This window comes from Panthera tigris, chromosome F3, assembly GCF_018350195.1.
Source record: "Panthera tigris isolate Pti1 chromosome F3, P.tigris_Pti1_mat1.1, whole genome shotgun sequence".
NCBI lineage: Eukaryota > Metazoa > Chordata > Mammalia > Carnivora > Felidae > Panthera > Panthera tigris.
Window position 1 is genome coordinate 45853448 of NC_056678.1, and position 17428 is coordinate 45870875.

Here is a 17428-nt window from a genome sequence, read left to right on the forward strand (position 1 = left end):
AAAACCCCTGAAATCTGAATTCTGGAACACATCCGGCCCCATGCATTTTTTTTTTTTTTTTTGGGACAGAGAGAGACAGAGCATGAACGGGGGAGGGGCAGAGAGAGAGGGAGACACAGAATCGGAAACAGGCTCCAGGCTCCGAGCCATCAGCCCAGAGCCTGACGCGGGGCTCGAACTCGCGGACCGCGAGATCGTGACCTGGCTGAAGTTGGACGCTTAACCGACTGCGCCACCCAGGCGCTCCGGGCCCCATGCATTTTTAATGGAGGTGTGACTACAGGTGTTAAGGCTCCAGCATTTTCCATTTCCCCCTCGTGACAGTCTGGCGTATGGCTTGATAAACAGGCAAATATGAAGGAGACTTAAGGCAGATGTTTCCCATTTAAACTCTTTAAAGAGAAGACCTCATGAACTGACCTGGCTCTGTGACTCTTTCACCCAACACTGGTTAGCAGACAGAGATCTAGAATTTATCTACCAAGAGAGCTTCATGCTCTGGACTACAGACAGAAATCCATGTATTGTTTGAGGAGTGATTCAGTAGTGAGCCATAGATTCTGGCTGGTAAATGTGCCTGAGTGGGTCACTACAGAAAGAGGACAGATAGACCTGTAACATTCTGAGTCAGAGCCCTAATGAGGGTTATAGCCAAACTTCAAACCACAATGCCAGTTGAGTACTGCCAGAGCTCAAAGGGCAGATCTGTGCTCATTAATTGCAAATTCTATTATCAGATACCAGCAGAGCACTCAGGGACCAGGAGACCTAGGGACATAACCATGGAGATGGTAAAAACCAAAGGGCTCTATTTAGATATCTCAGCAACCCCTTCCTGTGACTGGGATGACTTTGAACATCAAGGGTATCTTAAACTCAGTGAACCACAAATTCTACTTTAAAGATATTTTAGCAAGATGGAATAGAAAAAACAACAACCTTGATTTCAAACAGTCATTTCATTTTTTTTTTTTTTTACTTTATATGGTTGTACTGTATAATCTGATAATACATTCATCCTATTATAGACATACATGTTAAAACACTTATAAATAAGCTCCCTTCCTATTTGGTTTTATATGTAAACTATTATAAGACAATTTTTAAAAATTAAATAACTTCTAGATATATGGAAACATACCTAAATAAAAATGTCTTTTATTTTCATAAAATAGTAATGAATTAAAATTTTAGTTTAAGATCATTTATAGTTTCAAAAGCCTTTACATTTTTCCAAAGAATTTAATATATTCCTACTGAACATTTCATTAAAAATGCCACAGACAGAATATGAGTTTTTCTAAGTATGACTTCTATCATTTTACTAAAATCAGTAAAAATAATTTTGTGCTTGGAAGGTTACTACATTTCATCTCCCTCTCTGTAGAAATAGAATGAGAAAAAAGCAATAATAAGAGATGATAGCTTCAAATGTTAAAAAATAAAAAGTCATTTCCAATTGCACACCCATTATCAGCCACAGAAAATGCGGGACTGAAGTAGGAGACATGGTGTGTAGCGCTCTGAAAGCACCATAATTTTAGAGATGGATCAATGAAAAAGAAAAAAAATACATCATTTGAAAATGCTGTAGCATTAAAAAGGCTTGGGGGAAAATGAGGTTGCAGTTTGAACAAAATTATACATTTACAAAAGAGGGAAGAAATTAGTTATTGTCTCAGCATCACCATAAAGAGTCCAGAAAAACTATACAAAACCCTTTTGTAACTAATAACTTGAAAATTAACGAGTCCTAGATCTTCAATTTACTTTTGATAAATAAACTTTATTTGAATTAAGAGAAGAAAGCATTTAAGTATAAGAAACAGAGAAACATTTTCAACAATTTTAGAACATACCTAGGTTATATTGTAAAGAAACAGCACCACCAACAAAATACTCCTAAAAGGATCTTTGGTAATAGTGTCTAGTTGGGAACCATTGTATCTTTACAGGAAATACCTGGGGCACTGGGTTGATTGGTGTGCCTACACACCATATTCATGTGCACTCAGCCTGTGAATGTGATCTTATATGGATATGGTTAGTTAAGTGACTATATAAGAGGAAAATTTGGGCAGAAAACACAGACACAGAGGGAAATAGGCAAGGTGACAACAGAGGCAGTGGTTGAAGGGATGCAGTGAGGGGTGTCAAGAATTGCCAGCAACTTCCAGAAGCTAGGAAGAGTCATAGGACAAATTTTCCTTAGAACCTTCAGAAGGAGCATGACCCTAAGAAATTAATATATTTATCCAAAACAACAACAATTTTTTATATAAATAATGAAATTGACACCTAACTAATGCATTTTCTGTCTTGCTCCCATCACTGATCCTTTATATATTTTTTTTATTTAAAAAAAATTTTTTTTTAACGTTTATTTATTTTTGAGACAGAGAGAGACAGAGCATGAACGGGGGAGGGTCACAGAGAGAGGGAGACACAGAATCTGAAACAGGCTCCAGGCTCTGAGCTGTCGGCACAGAGCCCGACGCGGGGCTCGAACTCACGGACCGCGAGATCGTGACCTGAGCCGAAGTCGGATGCTTAACCGACCAAGCCACCCAGGCGCCCCTATATATTTTTTAAGCTAACAGGTATTTGTTTGTTGTTTATACCTTCAAAAAAAATTTTTGATTTTGATGGCATGTTAGGTGAAATCTTTACTCATTTTTCTGGCACAGATTCATTTATTCATTACATCAAAATTCATTTACTGAGTATCTAATGTGTACTATATTCCAAACTCACTTTTGATTTCTCTGAAAGTCTGGACCTTCTCATTTGTGATAAAGCTTCAAAAATCACCTGGCTAAATCGATAGTGTATTAACTGTCCAAAGCATTTTCTTGAGTTCATTTTTTAAAAATTCTATTCCTCCATTTTAGAAGAGAACGACAAGGTTTTTCCAGGAACTTGTCATTTAATGCATAGAAAATATTCCAAATATTCTTCTGGATCACTTGCTGGCTTAGTTTCGTTGTACAGAGGTACCATATGATCACCATCTCGGATGACTAATATTGCCATTGTAAATGTCTGCTCCTGAGGTCCTATGGACCTGTGACTATTGTTCCAACTTATGGCCTAGATATGGGTATATTTGAAAAATAAACAACTGAGAACTTTTAGGAGTATCTAATGTTAGAACTGGGGTAGAAGTGCCTGTTTTGTCCTATAATAACATGTTACCCACTTTGTTCTCATATGCATTTGGACCCCTGCCTACAGCAATAATTGTGCCTGGATCCACTTATAAATGCTGAAATTAAAATGCTCTGCCACTTCCAACCATGTTTATTTGAAGCCAGTGTGACATTTGACTACAGACATGAAGAGGGAAACAAATTAAGATTTATTTTTTATCCATTAAATATTAGGGCTATATAGGCCATTTTGTGTTCCTTAATTTTTTCATAGCATATGTGAATTAGGTACTATTAGCTCTATTTCGCTGATGAGTTTGGGATTAAATTTGTATTCTAACATTAAAAATTACGTAGTGTTGTAGACTCTAAGTCTAAAGTTCTCTTTTGTCTAGCAAAGAGCGGATGCAGGATTAAAAAGAGAGATGGCTAATGTCTAGGAAAAAGACAAGAGCCCCGAATAAGGGTCCTTGCTCCGTATTTATTCAGATCAGAAGGCTTGCGAACGTGATGGGCATGTACAAAGAGACAAAGAAACTAGGAACATTAACTTGTGGATGTGAGACAGAAAGGGGATTTTGAAGATATACAGTGTTTGGGGTTTGGGTCAATATAAAACAAATTCCAGGTGCCGGGCAGGTGGGTGGATGGCAGACAGGAGATGCTGTGCCTGTTTATGTTTGCCAGCCTAGGGGATGAGACAGACAGGGCGAATAACCTCAGGGTTAACAAGACACCTTTTCTTTTGTTAACCATCTCTGCTTTGGGCTGCTTTGCCTACAGTGCAGCGTTCCAAAGTCCAATTCACCAATTTTTACCTGCCCTGGCCCTATTCTCCTATGAAAGCAGATTTCTGCTATAGTACTAAACTTGGGGTGCTTTCACCCTGAATATCTAATCTTGTTACTCCTATGTATTGGGCACCTTTGCACAAATTCTATTTCAGGCCTTTGCCTCTCTCTCTCTCTCTCTCTCTCTCTCTCTCTATTTTTTTGGGGTTCAGCACCCCCTCCTTATTTGGGGGTGCCTTTGCACCTCCCTATTCTTGGCACCTTTGTGCCTCCCAATTCTTGAAGTGCCAATCTGGTTACCCAAACTCGAGTGTGAGCATTTTATGACTTTGTGTTTCTTTGTGCCTTGTTAACCCATTGGTGTAGGCCCGGGCTTACACCTAAGCTTCCAAGATTCCCAAGCTTCTCTGCCACAAGGTAGCACTTCAGATTTGTATAAAACAGAATGCCTATTTCATGAGATCCTGGTTTCTCTAAATTAGTTCCCCAACCTGGTGAGGCATTGTTGTTCCATCTTTTTCAGTTTGCCATTTACACTATTTTTAATATTATTGCTAGCATCAATATAATAGACACTTCTTGAATACCTACTAAGTGTAATACATGGAAGAACAAGGATTCCTCACTACTGAGCCTTCATTCAAATCACAGTTTAAATGCCAAGCAACATAACAAACCAAACAATAAAGGCATATCAGTCCTTGTATTAGTTTTCTGTAGCTGCTGTAATTAAACCACCACAACCCTGGTTGTTTAAAGAACACATTATTTTCTTACAGTTCTGAAGATCAGGAGTCTGAAATTAGTTTCACTGGTCCAAGGCTTAGCATCGCACTGGAGGCTCTAGGGGAGAATCCATTCCCTTGCACTTTCTAGCATCTAGAGCTGCATTTGTTGACTTGTGGGACCCTTTCTTAACTTTTGAAGCCAGACTTTTAGCATCTTAGCATCTTGCCTTAGTCCACACACTGGATGCTTCTTTTGTGCCAAGTCTCCTCCAAATTCCTTTTATAAAAACACTTGTGATTTCACTTAGGGCCCATTAAGATAATCCAAGATAATCTCTTCATCTTCAGATCTTTATTTTAATCACGATTATGAAGTCTCTTTTGCCATATGAGGCAATATTCACAGTTTGGATGATTAGGATGTGGGTCTCTTCAGGGCCATTAATCAGTTTACCACAGTGCTGAAAGCCACAATCTAAATTTACCTGTTTAGTATTTTTCAGCTGCATGTGCTACTTTCCAGTACCATCTAGATGACCCAATCGGTCACTTTGAGTTCACATATTACTAAATATACTGGTACCAAATATTAGCAAATTAATATGCCACCTTTCCCAAGAAACATATCCATTTTATTAGTTGACTAGAGAACTTGATTCCTTACACCACTGATATGACTCTAAAAGCAAGAGTATCAGGAATCACATCCAGGTAATTGAGTCCTTGCTGTTATTTTCAAGCTGTGTTGTTCTTGGGCTATATGATTTTTAAAAAATAAACATATCTTCTTTTAGTGGAGAATGGCTAATGAAGTTATTTCCTAATATTCACTTAAATAGGCATAATCTTGAATCACTGAATGTTGCTGAGAATTCCAAGTTTGCAGTAGGGAAAATCATTGATAACTTGCTAAGATCTTTGATGACAGACAATAACAAAGTTTCAGGGTTTGCAAACCATCATACAAAGCATTATATCTGAGAAGATAAAACTATGGAACCTAAATATCCAGGAATAATGGAAATAAACAGATCATAAACAAGGAGAAAATGCTGAAAATTAAACATAAAATATGCTTTGTATATATTTAGAAATATTAGTAACTTTAATAAGATTGCCATTGAAACAGGGTGAAATTCAAACTAAATGGCTGATATAATCTCATGTTGAAGGACTTGGAATTTTAGCTTTTCCCTTTAGTTCTGACCAGTTCTTTTGATCACGTGTAAGCAGCATGTGCCCTAGGCTACTTCTGGAATTGTTTGAACTTGACCACCATGGATGCCACAGGGGCTGATGAGGAAGGGAAGCTCTTTAAAAATTTACAAGGTGACGTGAGTTGTAGCAGCTCTTTATTTAAGATGAATGGAAAATTTTAAATTTAATTGCTTTCTCAGGAAACTAACTTTTGAGATGGCAATTGCAGCAAATCAGAGGTTGGTGTTACTGGATGCCACTCAACCAGTGAAACTTCAATGTCGGTCCTCTTTTCACTGAAAGTTAAAAAACTGCTGGCAAATTTGTGTTTCAAGTATTTTGACAACTTTTTAAATGTTTGAAGTAACACAGGTGGCTTATGCAACAGAGGGATATCTGTGTTATTGTGGACATTCTTAATAAGCTTGAATATAAGAAGTTTATATTAGGTGATAGTTTCCTAAACTATCCTACATTTGGCCTGCATTTGTAAAAGCAACACCACCCTTCTTACAACATTATCATCTGAGAAATATTTTGGCTATCACAAATACTATCCTGAAAGTAATAATTCTACAAGCACTAACTGCTATGAAAATTTAGCAAGTAATCTGGAAATTATCATCCAATCACAAACTGCCACAATAAAAATATACTACGGGAAAAGTATAGAACAAAGTGAACAAAGTACTACCAAGGATTACCTTGTTGCAGGAGACAAAGGGGTGGTATTCATATATATATGTATATATATACACACATATATACATGTATATGTGAGTATATATATAATTTTATATATGTATATGCATATATATATATATAATTTTTAAAGAATTATTACAACTAGCATGTGGTTCTTTTGTCATTTAGAATATAGATTTAAGAAATTAGCAAAGTTCTCTTTTCAAAGAAAAGTTATTTTTTAAATCTAATTGTGAAAATTAGTAAAGGAAACCTCCTTAAAAATGGAGTTTGGAATTCAAGCCCCACGTTGGGCTCTGTGCTGACAGCTTGGAGCCTGGAGCCTCCTTCAGATTCTGTGTCTCCCTCTCTCTGCCCCTTCCCGCTCATGCTCTGTCTCTGTCTCTCAAATATGAAAAAATGTTAAAAAAAAAATTAAAAAAAAAATGGAGTTTGGAAGCCCTGAAGGGGGCACTCTCATGCACATACCATTGCTTGTAACCTAAATAACTAGCAGAAAGAAGACAAGAATTGTTTTGACAAGGAAGATCATTTTTTACACTGGAATTTTATCTCCTGCTTTTAAGAAAAAGAGGGAAGATCCCTCCCTACCCCAGCAACAACGCACTAACCACCACTTGCAGCCAGTGAGAAGCCCCCATCACTTCAATGAAGCCCCCACCACCTCCCCAATTTCCTCCTGAAGCCTAACAAAAGCTGACTTTTCCTCTGTATCTTTGGACTTGCCTGTGGTTTACCACAGTTTGCATGCCCCAAATTGTAATTCCTCTGCTATTCCAAAATAAACCCATTTTGCTGGTAAAATAACTGGCTGGTTTACTTTAAGGTCATCACTATGATTCCTTCTGTACTATCTCCTTTGATTTTTGATCCATGACAAGATTTTGAAACATTTAAGTAGGAAATTTAATAAACAGATTTTCAGGGGATAAACTTTCCTTATACTAACGGGGTTAAAATTCTTCAGTCACTTGGAAATGAAAGACTAATCACTTAGGACGTAGGTAAAGCTGGCTTTTCATTAATGGAGAGAGAAATAGTCTGAAATACAAAAACACCCACCATGAAGATCAAGAAATCATCTCTTAATAAAGAACTGTAAGGATAAAATAGAGTTTTTCTGAAGCAAAAACTGTTGACTTCATTATTTCTACTGCTGGTTACACAGTTTGAGAATAAAGTGTGTTCTTTTTGCCAATCAATATTAAAAAATAATAGCCTAGAAATGGTTATGCTACCAAAAGTAGAAACAGCAAGAAAAAATGTAGTGTTTTTCTCTGTGTCTTGCTTAGTTTTCATATCAGATGGGTAGATACACTAAGTCAAGTGGCGTGGCCAAGACCGGCAGCCATCAAAGGGCACTGCTAAGGCTTGAAACTTAGACCTGCCAGTATCTTATATTGCTTTTATAATAATCAAATATTCACATTTTATTTTAGGAATCCAACTTGGCAGTACAGTATAAATGAAACAATTCAATTCGCTATTTTCTTTAATAAATAAAAGGTGCCTCAGATTAATCCTCAAAGAATATGGCCAAAAAGGATTAAGGCTACTCCCTTCACAGTTATTATTGGTTGTATTTCTGTCTATGATAGAGAGAGCTCATAATCACATCTGCTACAACCCTAAGACTGTTCATTTTAAGGAATCTACAAACAAATTGCTCATATCTGTCACTTGGTAATTGGAAATGGATTCTTATAGAAGCTAATGCTTAAGTCACTGTATACAGATTATTACTGACATTAAATAGAGATTTTCATCTGCTTGTTCTCAGGGCTAAAAATGTCTAAGAAACATGTTCTTTCTATTTCTAAGGTGAAACTAGATAACCATATAGTATAACCATTATTAAATACAAATTCCAAAATGTGTAAGAACCTTTTTTTTTCTTTCGATATCACCTCTTCTTTTCTGGCAATTAACACCCAAATTAGACTGTTATCACATTTACCAAGTTACTGTCATGATAAAAGTTTATTTTTACCTGTTTTTATTTTTCTTCACTTTGTCTGCTTTTTAAAAACCTACCTTTGGCTAAAATATATTTGACATGATTTCAGAAGTCTGGACCAAGTACATATTGAAAATAAACATAAGAAAGAGAATAACCAGAAGTTTATAGTTATTAATTACAAATTACTAATATTTGCTTAACCACTTAAATTGGCCAAATTTAACAATGGCTATTACACAAATGGCTAAACTAGAAGGAAGAGAAGAGTAGCTACTTACTCATATTTACTGTTCCCCAAATATGTATCTGATACCTCACACATTGAGATATTATGGGGTGGTTAAGTATATAGATGCTAGATTTAAACTTCATGGGTCTTCTTTTCACCTCTGTCCTTTTCTATCTATGTGACTTTTGGCAAATTGCTCAAACTCTCTGTGTCTTGGTGTTCTTCGATAGAATCCATCTGTATTTTATCTGTAGATAAGCACATTATGTTCTTTATAGAGTTCTCATAAAGTTCATAAAGTATTTAGACCAGTGCTTGATATACAGTAAACACTCTTATCATTAGAGTATATTTGCTTCTCTAGTTTGAGCATTTGACACAGAGTTTCCAATAAAACACTTTGATATCACTCCTCTTTCTCATTCTATTCTTAGTTCCATAATAGCTTACATAGTCTTAAAAAGTTAATATATGTGTTATATATATCTATATCTATATACACATATATAGATATAGATATATATGCATATGTATTTTTAAATGAATCAAATAAACAGGAAAGAGAATAAGTAGCCTATCTGGTAGCCTTTGCCTGGTAGAATTACATGATCCGATGAATTTGTTATAGATTGATTCATTTAACAATTAATGTGGGCCTAGAATAACAACAGACTAGGTGGATGCATAGACAAATATGTTGGCTTTGCCCTTTAGAAAATTATAGTGGTGAGCTAGACATGAAGTTCATGATTTCTATGTGACAAGTGGTATTATAATTGTATCCCAAAGATGTTCCAGGAGGAGAAACTTCCCAATCCAGTTTTGCAGGCATGGGGGATGGAAGAAGAAAAGAAGATGATGTATGGGTTGAGCTCTGAAGGACGGTAGTCAGGTATTAAATAGTTCAAAATATACCAAGACTATGTGTGTAGCCCAGGAGATGAGAAAAAGATATGGCAAATTCAATATGACAGGAGTGTTGAGTGATTGGAGACAGAAGAGGCTGAGCATGTAAGGCAGCCACAGAGCACCTGGTATTAGGCTTACACTTTATCAGAAGGTGTTGGGGAGATTGATGTATTAGTCAGGATTCTGCAGAGAAACAGAAAATATAGATATGAATACTTATATCTATGTCTCTATACCTATTATCTCTATTATCTATCTATCTATCTATCTATCTATCTATAATGTATTATCTATGTACATATGTATGTATGTATGTATGTATGCATGCATGTATCTATTTATCCATCTATCTATCTAATCTATCAAAATAGAGATAAAGAGAAAGCTGAAAACTCATGCAGGCAAGGTCTCTATGTTTAAAGCTTGAAGAGAATTCCTTTTTCTTCGCAAAATCTTTCTTTTAAGGCCTTCAACCAACTGGATGAAGCCCACACACATTGCAGAAGGTAAAGTGCTTCACTCAAAATCTACTGATTTGAATGTTAATTACAACTTAAAAAATATTTTTACAGCAACATCTAGAGTATTATTTTATCAAACAACTGAGCACTGTAGCCAAGCCAAGTTGACCCATAAATTAACCATTATAGGCGACACTGAAGTTTTAGTCAGGAGAGAGAAGGTGAGTTTTTTGTTCCAGAAGTTAACTTTGAGGATGAACCCAGGGAAGAAAGAGCATATATGAAGATGGGAGGTATCTCCCTAGGAAGATGATGCATGAATACAGATGAGAGATGACACTGGATTGTTCCTGTTTTGATCAAGAGGACTATCTAGGAGTTTGAAGGATGTAAAGGAGGCAAGATTAACAAGAGTGGGTGAGGATTACATATTTGATGTAGAAGGTAACAAAAGGAAGGCATCAAGAATAACCACTATCCTTCCATAGTTAATTTGAGTTTAAAATGGAAGGCTTTCTATTCTTTCTTTGTCTTTAAAGCAAAGACAAACCACTGCTAATTTCCAATTATAATTATCCCCCCAGAAATCTTAATCTGCAATATTCATCCTCTTCTGAATAGCGTTCTTCTGAAGTCTCTTCATTTTAATTCATTTGTTTTTCTTGGTGAATTAAAAAATTTTTTTAATGTTTATTTATTTTTGAGAGAGAGAGAGACAGAGCATGAGCAGGGGAGGGGCAGAGAGAGGGAGACACAGAATGTGAAGCAGGCTCTAGGCTCTGAGCTGTCAGCATAGAGCCCAACATGGGGCTCGAACTCAGCAACCATGAGATCATGGCCTGAGCCCAAACCAGATGCTTAACTCACTGAGCCACTCAGGTGCCTCAAGGCACCTGATTCTTGATTTCAGGTCATGTCATGATCTCATGGTTCATGGTTCTGAGCCCTGTGTCAGGCTCTGTGCTCACAGTGCTGAGCACAGCTTGAGATTCTGTCTCTCTCGCTCTCTCTGTCTCTCCCCAGCTCATTCTCTCTCTCTCTCTCTCTCAAGATAAATAAAAAAACTTTAAAAAAGAGAGAGAGAGAGATAATTTTATCTTCTGTCAGGCAAAATATAATTTAACACCATAATGATACAACCTCCTCAGCGTCATTAGGCTACTTGATAGAGGATATGATTAATGCCTATGTAGACTCATTAATTACAGGACTCTACTCAAAACAGTAGGAACAAAATCCTGTTCACTAGTAAACAGAATTGTAGTAATGACCTATTAGTTTAAGAACAGTGAATAGATAGTTAGAAATGTGATTTCACTTGATCTAGAGTAATACGTGATAACTCACTGACAAATTCAGAATGCTATTAGGTCAGTTGATACTGTGGCTTGGAGTAGTCTCATAGGAACGATATATTTGTCAAAATATTCATTAAAATAACTATAATGAATGAAGCAAAAAACATATCTAAAGCTAACTTTTGGAATGTAACTAACTACAATAATGTTAAGCAAGTGTTTTCACAGTTTAATCATATTTGGAGACTAGAGAATTAGCATTTTCATTTTAAAACTGTAATCATGCTAAAATTCGAGGAGTGTAACATTTTACACCTTTTACTGATGTTTAATACTAAACAAAGAGAGGCAAAAATATCTCTTAAAGGTTAAAAATGAAGATTTAACCTATTCATAAAGACATACATGGAGATGAATAATTCATTTCAGATAGTCTGCTCTTTTCTTTTACTAATATTTAATAATACCAAGAATTGACATAAAGTCTCTTTAAAGATCTAAATAATTGAAATACGAATTTTTCATATTTGGGGTTCAGTATGGCCAAAACACTGTGACTTTAAAACTCTAGGGCATATGGATCCTGTGAGTTTAATCCTGAAAAATCAGTGTGCTTCTCCAACATTCGTTTCTAAATAAGAAAGTACAACTAAAGTATACTCTATACTCTAAATAAGAAATATAGAAATAAGAAATAGACTACAAATAAAAAAGTAAACCTTAGTGATTATTTTGAAAGTTTATTTATTTATTTTTGTTTATTTATTTTTAAGAGAGAGAATGAGCAGGGGAGCAGCAGAGAGAGGGAGAGAGAGAGAATCCCAAGCAGGCTCCAAACTGCTGATGCAGAGCCCAATGCGGGGCTTGAATTCATGAACCGTGAGATTATGACCTGAGCCGACACCACCAAGAGTAGGATGCTCAACCAACTGAGCCACCCAGGTGCCTCAGCCCTAGTGATTATTACCCAAGTGTTAAAATAAGCAACTGCTATCTATTTGAATAGGGAAAATCATTCAAGTGTCACAATGGCAAATAAGAGTCTCTGGTAGACTAATGTTGATTATTGTACAAAAACATTTGACATAGATATTTAATGTTTCTCACAGTAAACTTCTGGAATGGGATTTTAATTTTCATTTTACAGTGGAATAAAGCTTGAGTGGTAAGGCATCCTAACAGTGTCCCACCACTCAGTGTGAAGACAAAGAAAACCTTAGGATATTTTCTACCAAACTGCATTGACTTCATATTAAAGAGGAAATTTCAATAGAGTTGATTTTACACCCACAAAGAGCCAAGACATTTTTAGGCCAAATTTTAATTGTAGAAGAAGAGGTAGGGCACAGTGAGCCGCTCTAACAGGTGAGGCAGCAAGTTCAGTGAAAAAGAAAATGTAAGCATTGCCATTAATGGGAAAGAAAAGAAAGTTAAAAATACAAAAATTAGCTATGGAAATATTCCAATCATTTGTGCCTCTTCTTTCGAAATTAAAGACTTTAAGCCAGTAATTACAACCTCATTCAAATAATTCTAATCTTTGATAACCTACTCTTAAGTAAAATTTATGATGTTAAATGAATTCTCTTCTTTAAGAAGCATCTGAAATTACAGGAACTGATCTGCTAATAATGTTAGGATGTTTTAGTATAAACAAATGTTGAGAAAAACTTGTCCTGAGACAAAAGTCTAGATTTAGAAAAAAAGATTCTTCCCCACCTATTTACAATGAGTATTTTGAAAGAAGCTCCAGGAAAGAAAGAAATCTTTTCTTCGCATACTTCTCTTTTGTATTTTGAAGTTTCCTGCATGGGAATAGCTCAATTGTCAGGAATGGCTTAGGATAACACATGACATACTAGAGATAATCAAATCACCTTGAATTTTTTTCTTTAAATGTTTTTAACATTTATTCATTTCTGAGAGACAGAGCAAGCGGGGTGGGGCAGAGAGAGAGAGGGAGACACAGAATCTGAAGCAGGCTCCAGGCTTGGAGCTGTCAGCACAGAGCCCGATGCAGGGCCCGAACCCATGAACCTTGAGATCATGACCTGAACCAAAGTCGGACGCTTGACCAACTGAGACATCTAGGTGCCCCTTGAATTTAATATACTTTCTGTCTGTGTTCCTTGATCAAGTTATTGGTCACTCTGTACTACAGATTATTAATTTACAATATGGAGTTTGGGATACATACCCTGACAGGTTGTTCTGAGTACTAAAAATAGACGAAGGGTATAAAAAGTCTTGATATGAGATCTGACTCGTTCTAAGAGCTGAAAATGCAGAATGTGCTTTGGACTTGCCAAGAAAGTGGGAACATTAAAGTTGGCAGTCTGCCAGGACTGGGGTGGTCCTTTCAATTGCTGCTCTCCTTTTCAATGACTCTTACCCATTTTCTTCTTAGCAGATTCCTTATCTAAGAACCACATGCTTCAAAATCACCTGGACTGTCTCGGCCCCACCTCACATCTAAGTAATTAGACTCTCTGGATCAAGGAGAAAGAACACAAAACGTTAAAGCTGGATATCAGATTTTGGTACTCATTTATGTCACTTTCTCAGATTTTAGGAAAGTTAATTAAATATTCAGAATCACTCTCTCTACTCTTATATGTATTTTATCATTTCTAATGAGGGTTAACAAAGTATGTGATAGTGGTTGGTAAAGTATAAAATAATACAAAATTGAAATTCTCTTTATGGTTGAAAACTGCTATTATTGGTGTTAAACCAAAATGGAGGCTACTCTCAAGGGAACCACCTATAGTCACATAATCAAAAGTTAAACCATGCTGATTTCCCCTAAGGGCTAACTCTGAATTTAAACAAAATCTAAGCTTTCTTCATGTCCGTGGAATTTTGCAGCTTCCTCACCAATCAGCTACACATAAATAAGCTCAATCAGAGCTACTACCTTAATAGAAATGTAAGTATTTAGTAACCAATCACAATTGAAAACAATACACTTCCTCATTTGCTCTTTATAAACTGAGCTGTAACCTGCTGAGAGCCCAGCCTCTCATCACTTTCAGTTTTGAAGTCTCCCTATTCTTAGAAAGTTTGTTTCCCGCTCAATAAAATATTCTTTTCAGGTAAATCTCTCTCAATTTTCTTTTGACATTGGGAAATCGATGTCTTCTTGAGTTTGACATATTTTAGGTTTTACCATCTTGTCCTCTCTGCTTTCCAGAGTTTAAGAAAGTGAATTTTCTATTTTGAGTTTGGCTACCCCACATGGTACAGACTGTATCCGTCTTCATCTAGAAGCAATGAAAATGGGAAAGTTACTCAGAATCATCCCCTCTTCCATGTTTTTACTCCCTTCAAGTGTCTGGCAGCTCTCCACTGCCTTCAGGCAATTTTTTGAAAAGCTCTTCAAGAGCTTTTAATTGTTCTGTTTTGGAAACTGATATGCATGCAGTCTTAATAGTAGTGGAATGCTAGTAAAATCCTTATTCATTGAACTGGTTCCAGAGAAATTCTTTGATACTGGTTTTCTAAAACTGCCACAATTTAGGAAGGAAACTGGGGAGTCACTGCTGCATCTGCTTATCTGGAGACTAAATGTTGCTGCTAATACTGTATTGCCAAAGGGAAATGTCTAGTCTGTCTCTCTGCGTCATTAGTTTAAAAATTTGAGATATTTGGATACAATATCCAGGGCAGGGCATCTGGTAAACTGAGCCCAAGTTAGCGCTTACCAGGTGCTAAGAAATTAAGTGTCTGGAATGTTTGTCTCTCAATAAAACTTGTCTAGTGGGAAGTTTTCCTGCATCTAAACAGTAGCTTCCATGCTGGGCACCCACAGGATTTCCAAATTTCTTCTACTAAACAAGAATAATATGGCTTTATTCATTTAAATGACCAATTAAAAATTATACAAGGTAAGGCCAAATTCTATTCTAAAGCAAACATTTTTTAACTGGAAGAAAAAAAAATATGTTGATTATAGAAAACTTGAGAAATGCAGAAAATTATTTTAAAAAGCAGAAATATAAATTATCTGTTAATATAACCTAATCACATGAATCCTTTAAAAATAGAAAGTTTTTGGGGCATCTGGGTGGCTCAGTTGGTTAAGCATCTGACTTGGTTTTGGCTCAGGTCATGATCTCACAGTTTCATGAGTTCCAGCCCTGCATTGGGGTCTGCACTGGCAGCACGGAGCCTGCTTGGGATTCTCTCCCTCTCCCTCTATCTCTGCCCCTCCCTCACTGGTGCTGTCTCTGTCTCTCTCAAAATAAATAAATAAACATTAAAAAATAATAAATATAGAGAGTTTTCTTTGGCTGGTAACAGAAGGACACATTAAAGAGATTCAAAGTGTGAGAAAGATTTGGCATGAGAGGATATATCATTGCCGGCTTTTAAGAAGGTGGGGCTGAAACAGAAGGGACCCCAGAGCTATTCCTATGAGCTGAGGGTGACCCTTGGCCAACACCCCACAAGATAATGAGGATCTCACACTATAGGAAATAAATATCAAGGAAATTGATTCTGTTAAAACCTGAATGAATTTGGATTCAAATTCTTCCCTAAATCCTCCAGAGAAAATGCCAGTGCTGTCAACACTTTGATTTTGGCCTTTGAAACCCTAAGAAGAGAACATAGTTGTATTGTCAGGTGGGCTTGAGCGGTCTGAGGCTCTGGGACTTCAACCCAGCCCACCCAAAAGATGTCGCTGACAGCTCTTGGTCTCATCAGGAGAAAGAATTCAAGAGAAACACAGCACAGTGGATGAGCAGTACAAACAGAAAAGTTTATTAAAGGGAAAATAGCTCTTGAGAAGTGAGAACAGACGAGCTCAAGGGAGGACTGTGCACTGGGGTTTGGTCTTGATGGTTCATTGACAGTTGTTAACAAGGCAATGGAATATTCATTACCTGGAACAAACATTTCTTGAAAGCAGGTGGTCTCTTCTAGGAATGCGGGTTACCTGCCTTTCCTTCCTTTTTTGGTCAGGAACTTCCGGCCTACTTTGTCACCCATTTTGGACCTATCTGGTTTGGTCAACTTTCTTGTGGTTTCCTTTTGGAATGCTGCCAGGACAGGCCTCTGACTTTCTCATGGTTGGCCATGACTTCCTCCTTGCTGGTCTCCAGGCATCCTATTGGAACCTAACTAACCGCCCACTCCAACTGTTGAGCTTACTTCTGACCTACAGAACTGTGAGATAAGGAGCAGGTGTTTTAAACTGTTAAATCTGCGGTAATGTGTCACGGACAAATAGAAAACTAACACAGGAGACTTGCTTTACACAATGTTTTTCAAATTTTAACATTCATCAGAATCAACAATATCTTTATTTTATTCCAAAGCTCATATTATTTCCTCTTTTTCATTATACTGGTGAAGAATGGCATTTCAAAACAATGTAATTTATTGCGGTAGGTACAAATAAACTTCCTAGAAATACTCCACTAAGGCCAAGCTTTTTAAAAAAGGAACAATATTACATAACATGCTAACCATATGCTTTTTGAAAAATCCTATTTCAAATATAATTAATTTATTAATAATCTTGTATTTCTCATATCCTCCCTCTATAGATTCATAGATGAATAATTATTAAGAAAGATTTATCATCATGCATTATTTAATGTCATCTCATTCATATTATTTTATAATTCTGAAGAAATTAAAAATGTAGAACTAAAGCATAATGGAAAAGATAATAGAAATCCACTATTAATATCATGTAACCAAAGGTAGTGATATTTATTGTAACCCAACACTTCCTAGCTCCAAACCTATTTCAGATGTCCTGTGTCAAGTTTGATGAATTGGGAGATTAATATAATAGGATTCATATGGTCTATATCTGATCACCAAAACACCCTGGATACATTTTCCAGCTATATAACTACAGGCAAGTAATCTGTTTTATGCTTATTTCACTCAGTATGATGTGGAAAATAACATTTGCCCACATGGAAAGTTTATTGTGAAGATCAAATTTATGATTGAATAATATATCAACTGAATAATTAATGTAAAA

The 17428-nt window shown here is 36.3% G+C and overlaps 1 long non-coding RNA gene across 3 annotated transcripts in view; it reads left to right on the forward strand.

The window, feature by feature from the left end:
* LOC122235847 overlaps positions 1–17428 on the forward strand; it is a 162415-nt gene that overhangs the window by 34395 nt on the left and 110592 nt on the right. Inside the window, exon 3 of one of the 3 annotated variants that reach the window (XR_006213925.1) lies at positions 13835–13967. The exons of 1 other annotated variant lie outside the window; for it this stretch is intronic. This is a non-coding gene — a long non-coding RNA (uncharacterized LOC122235847). The remainder of the gene's footprint in view (positions 1–13834; positions 13968–17428) is intronic. One more of the 3 variants, XR_006213924.1, reaches the window with a different exon arrangement.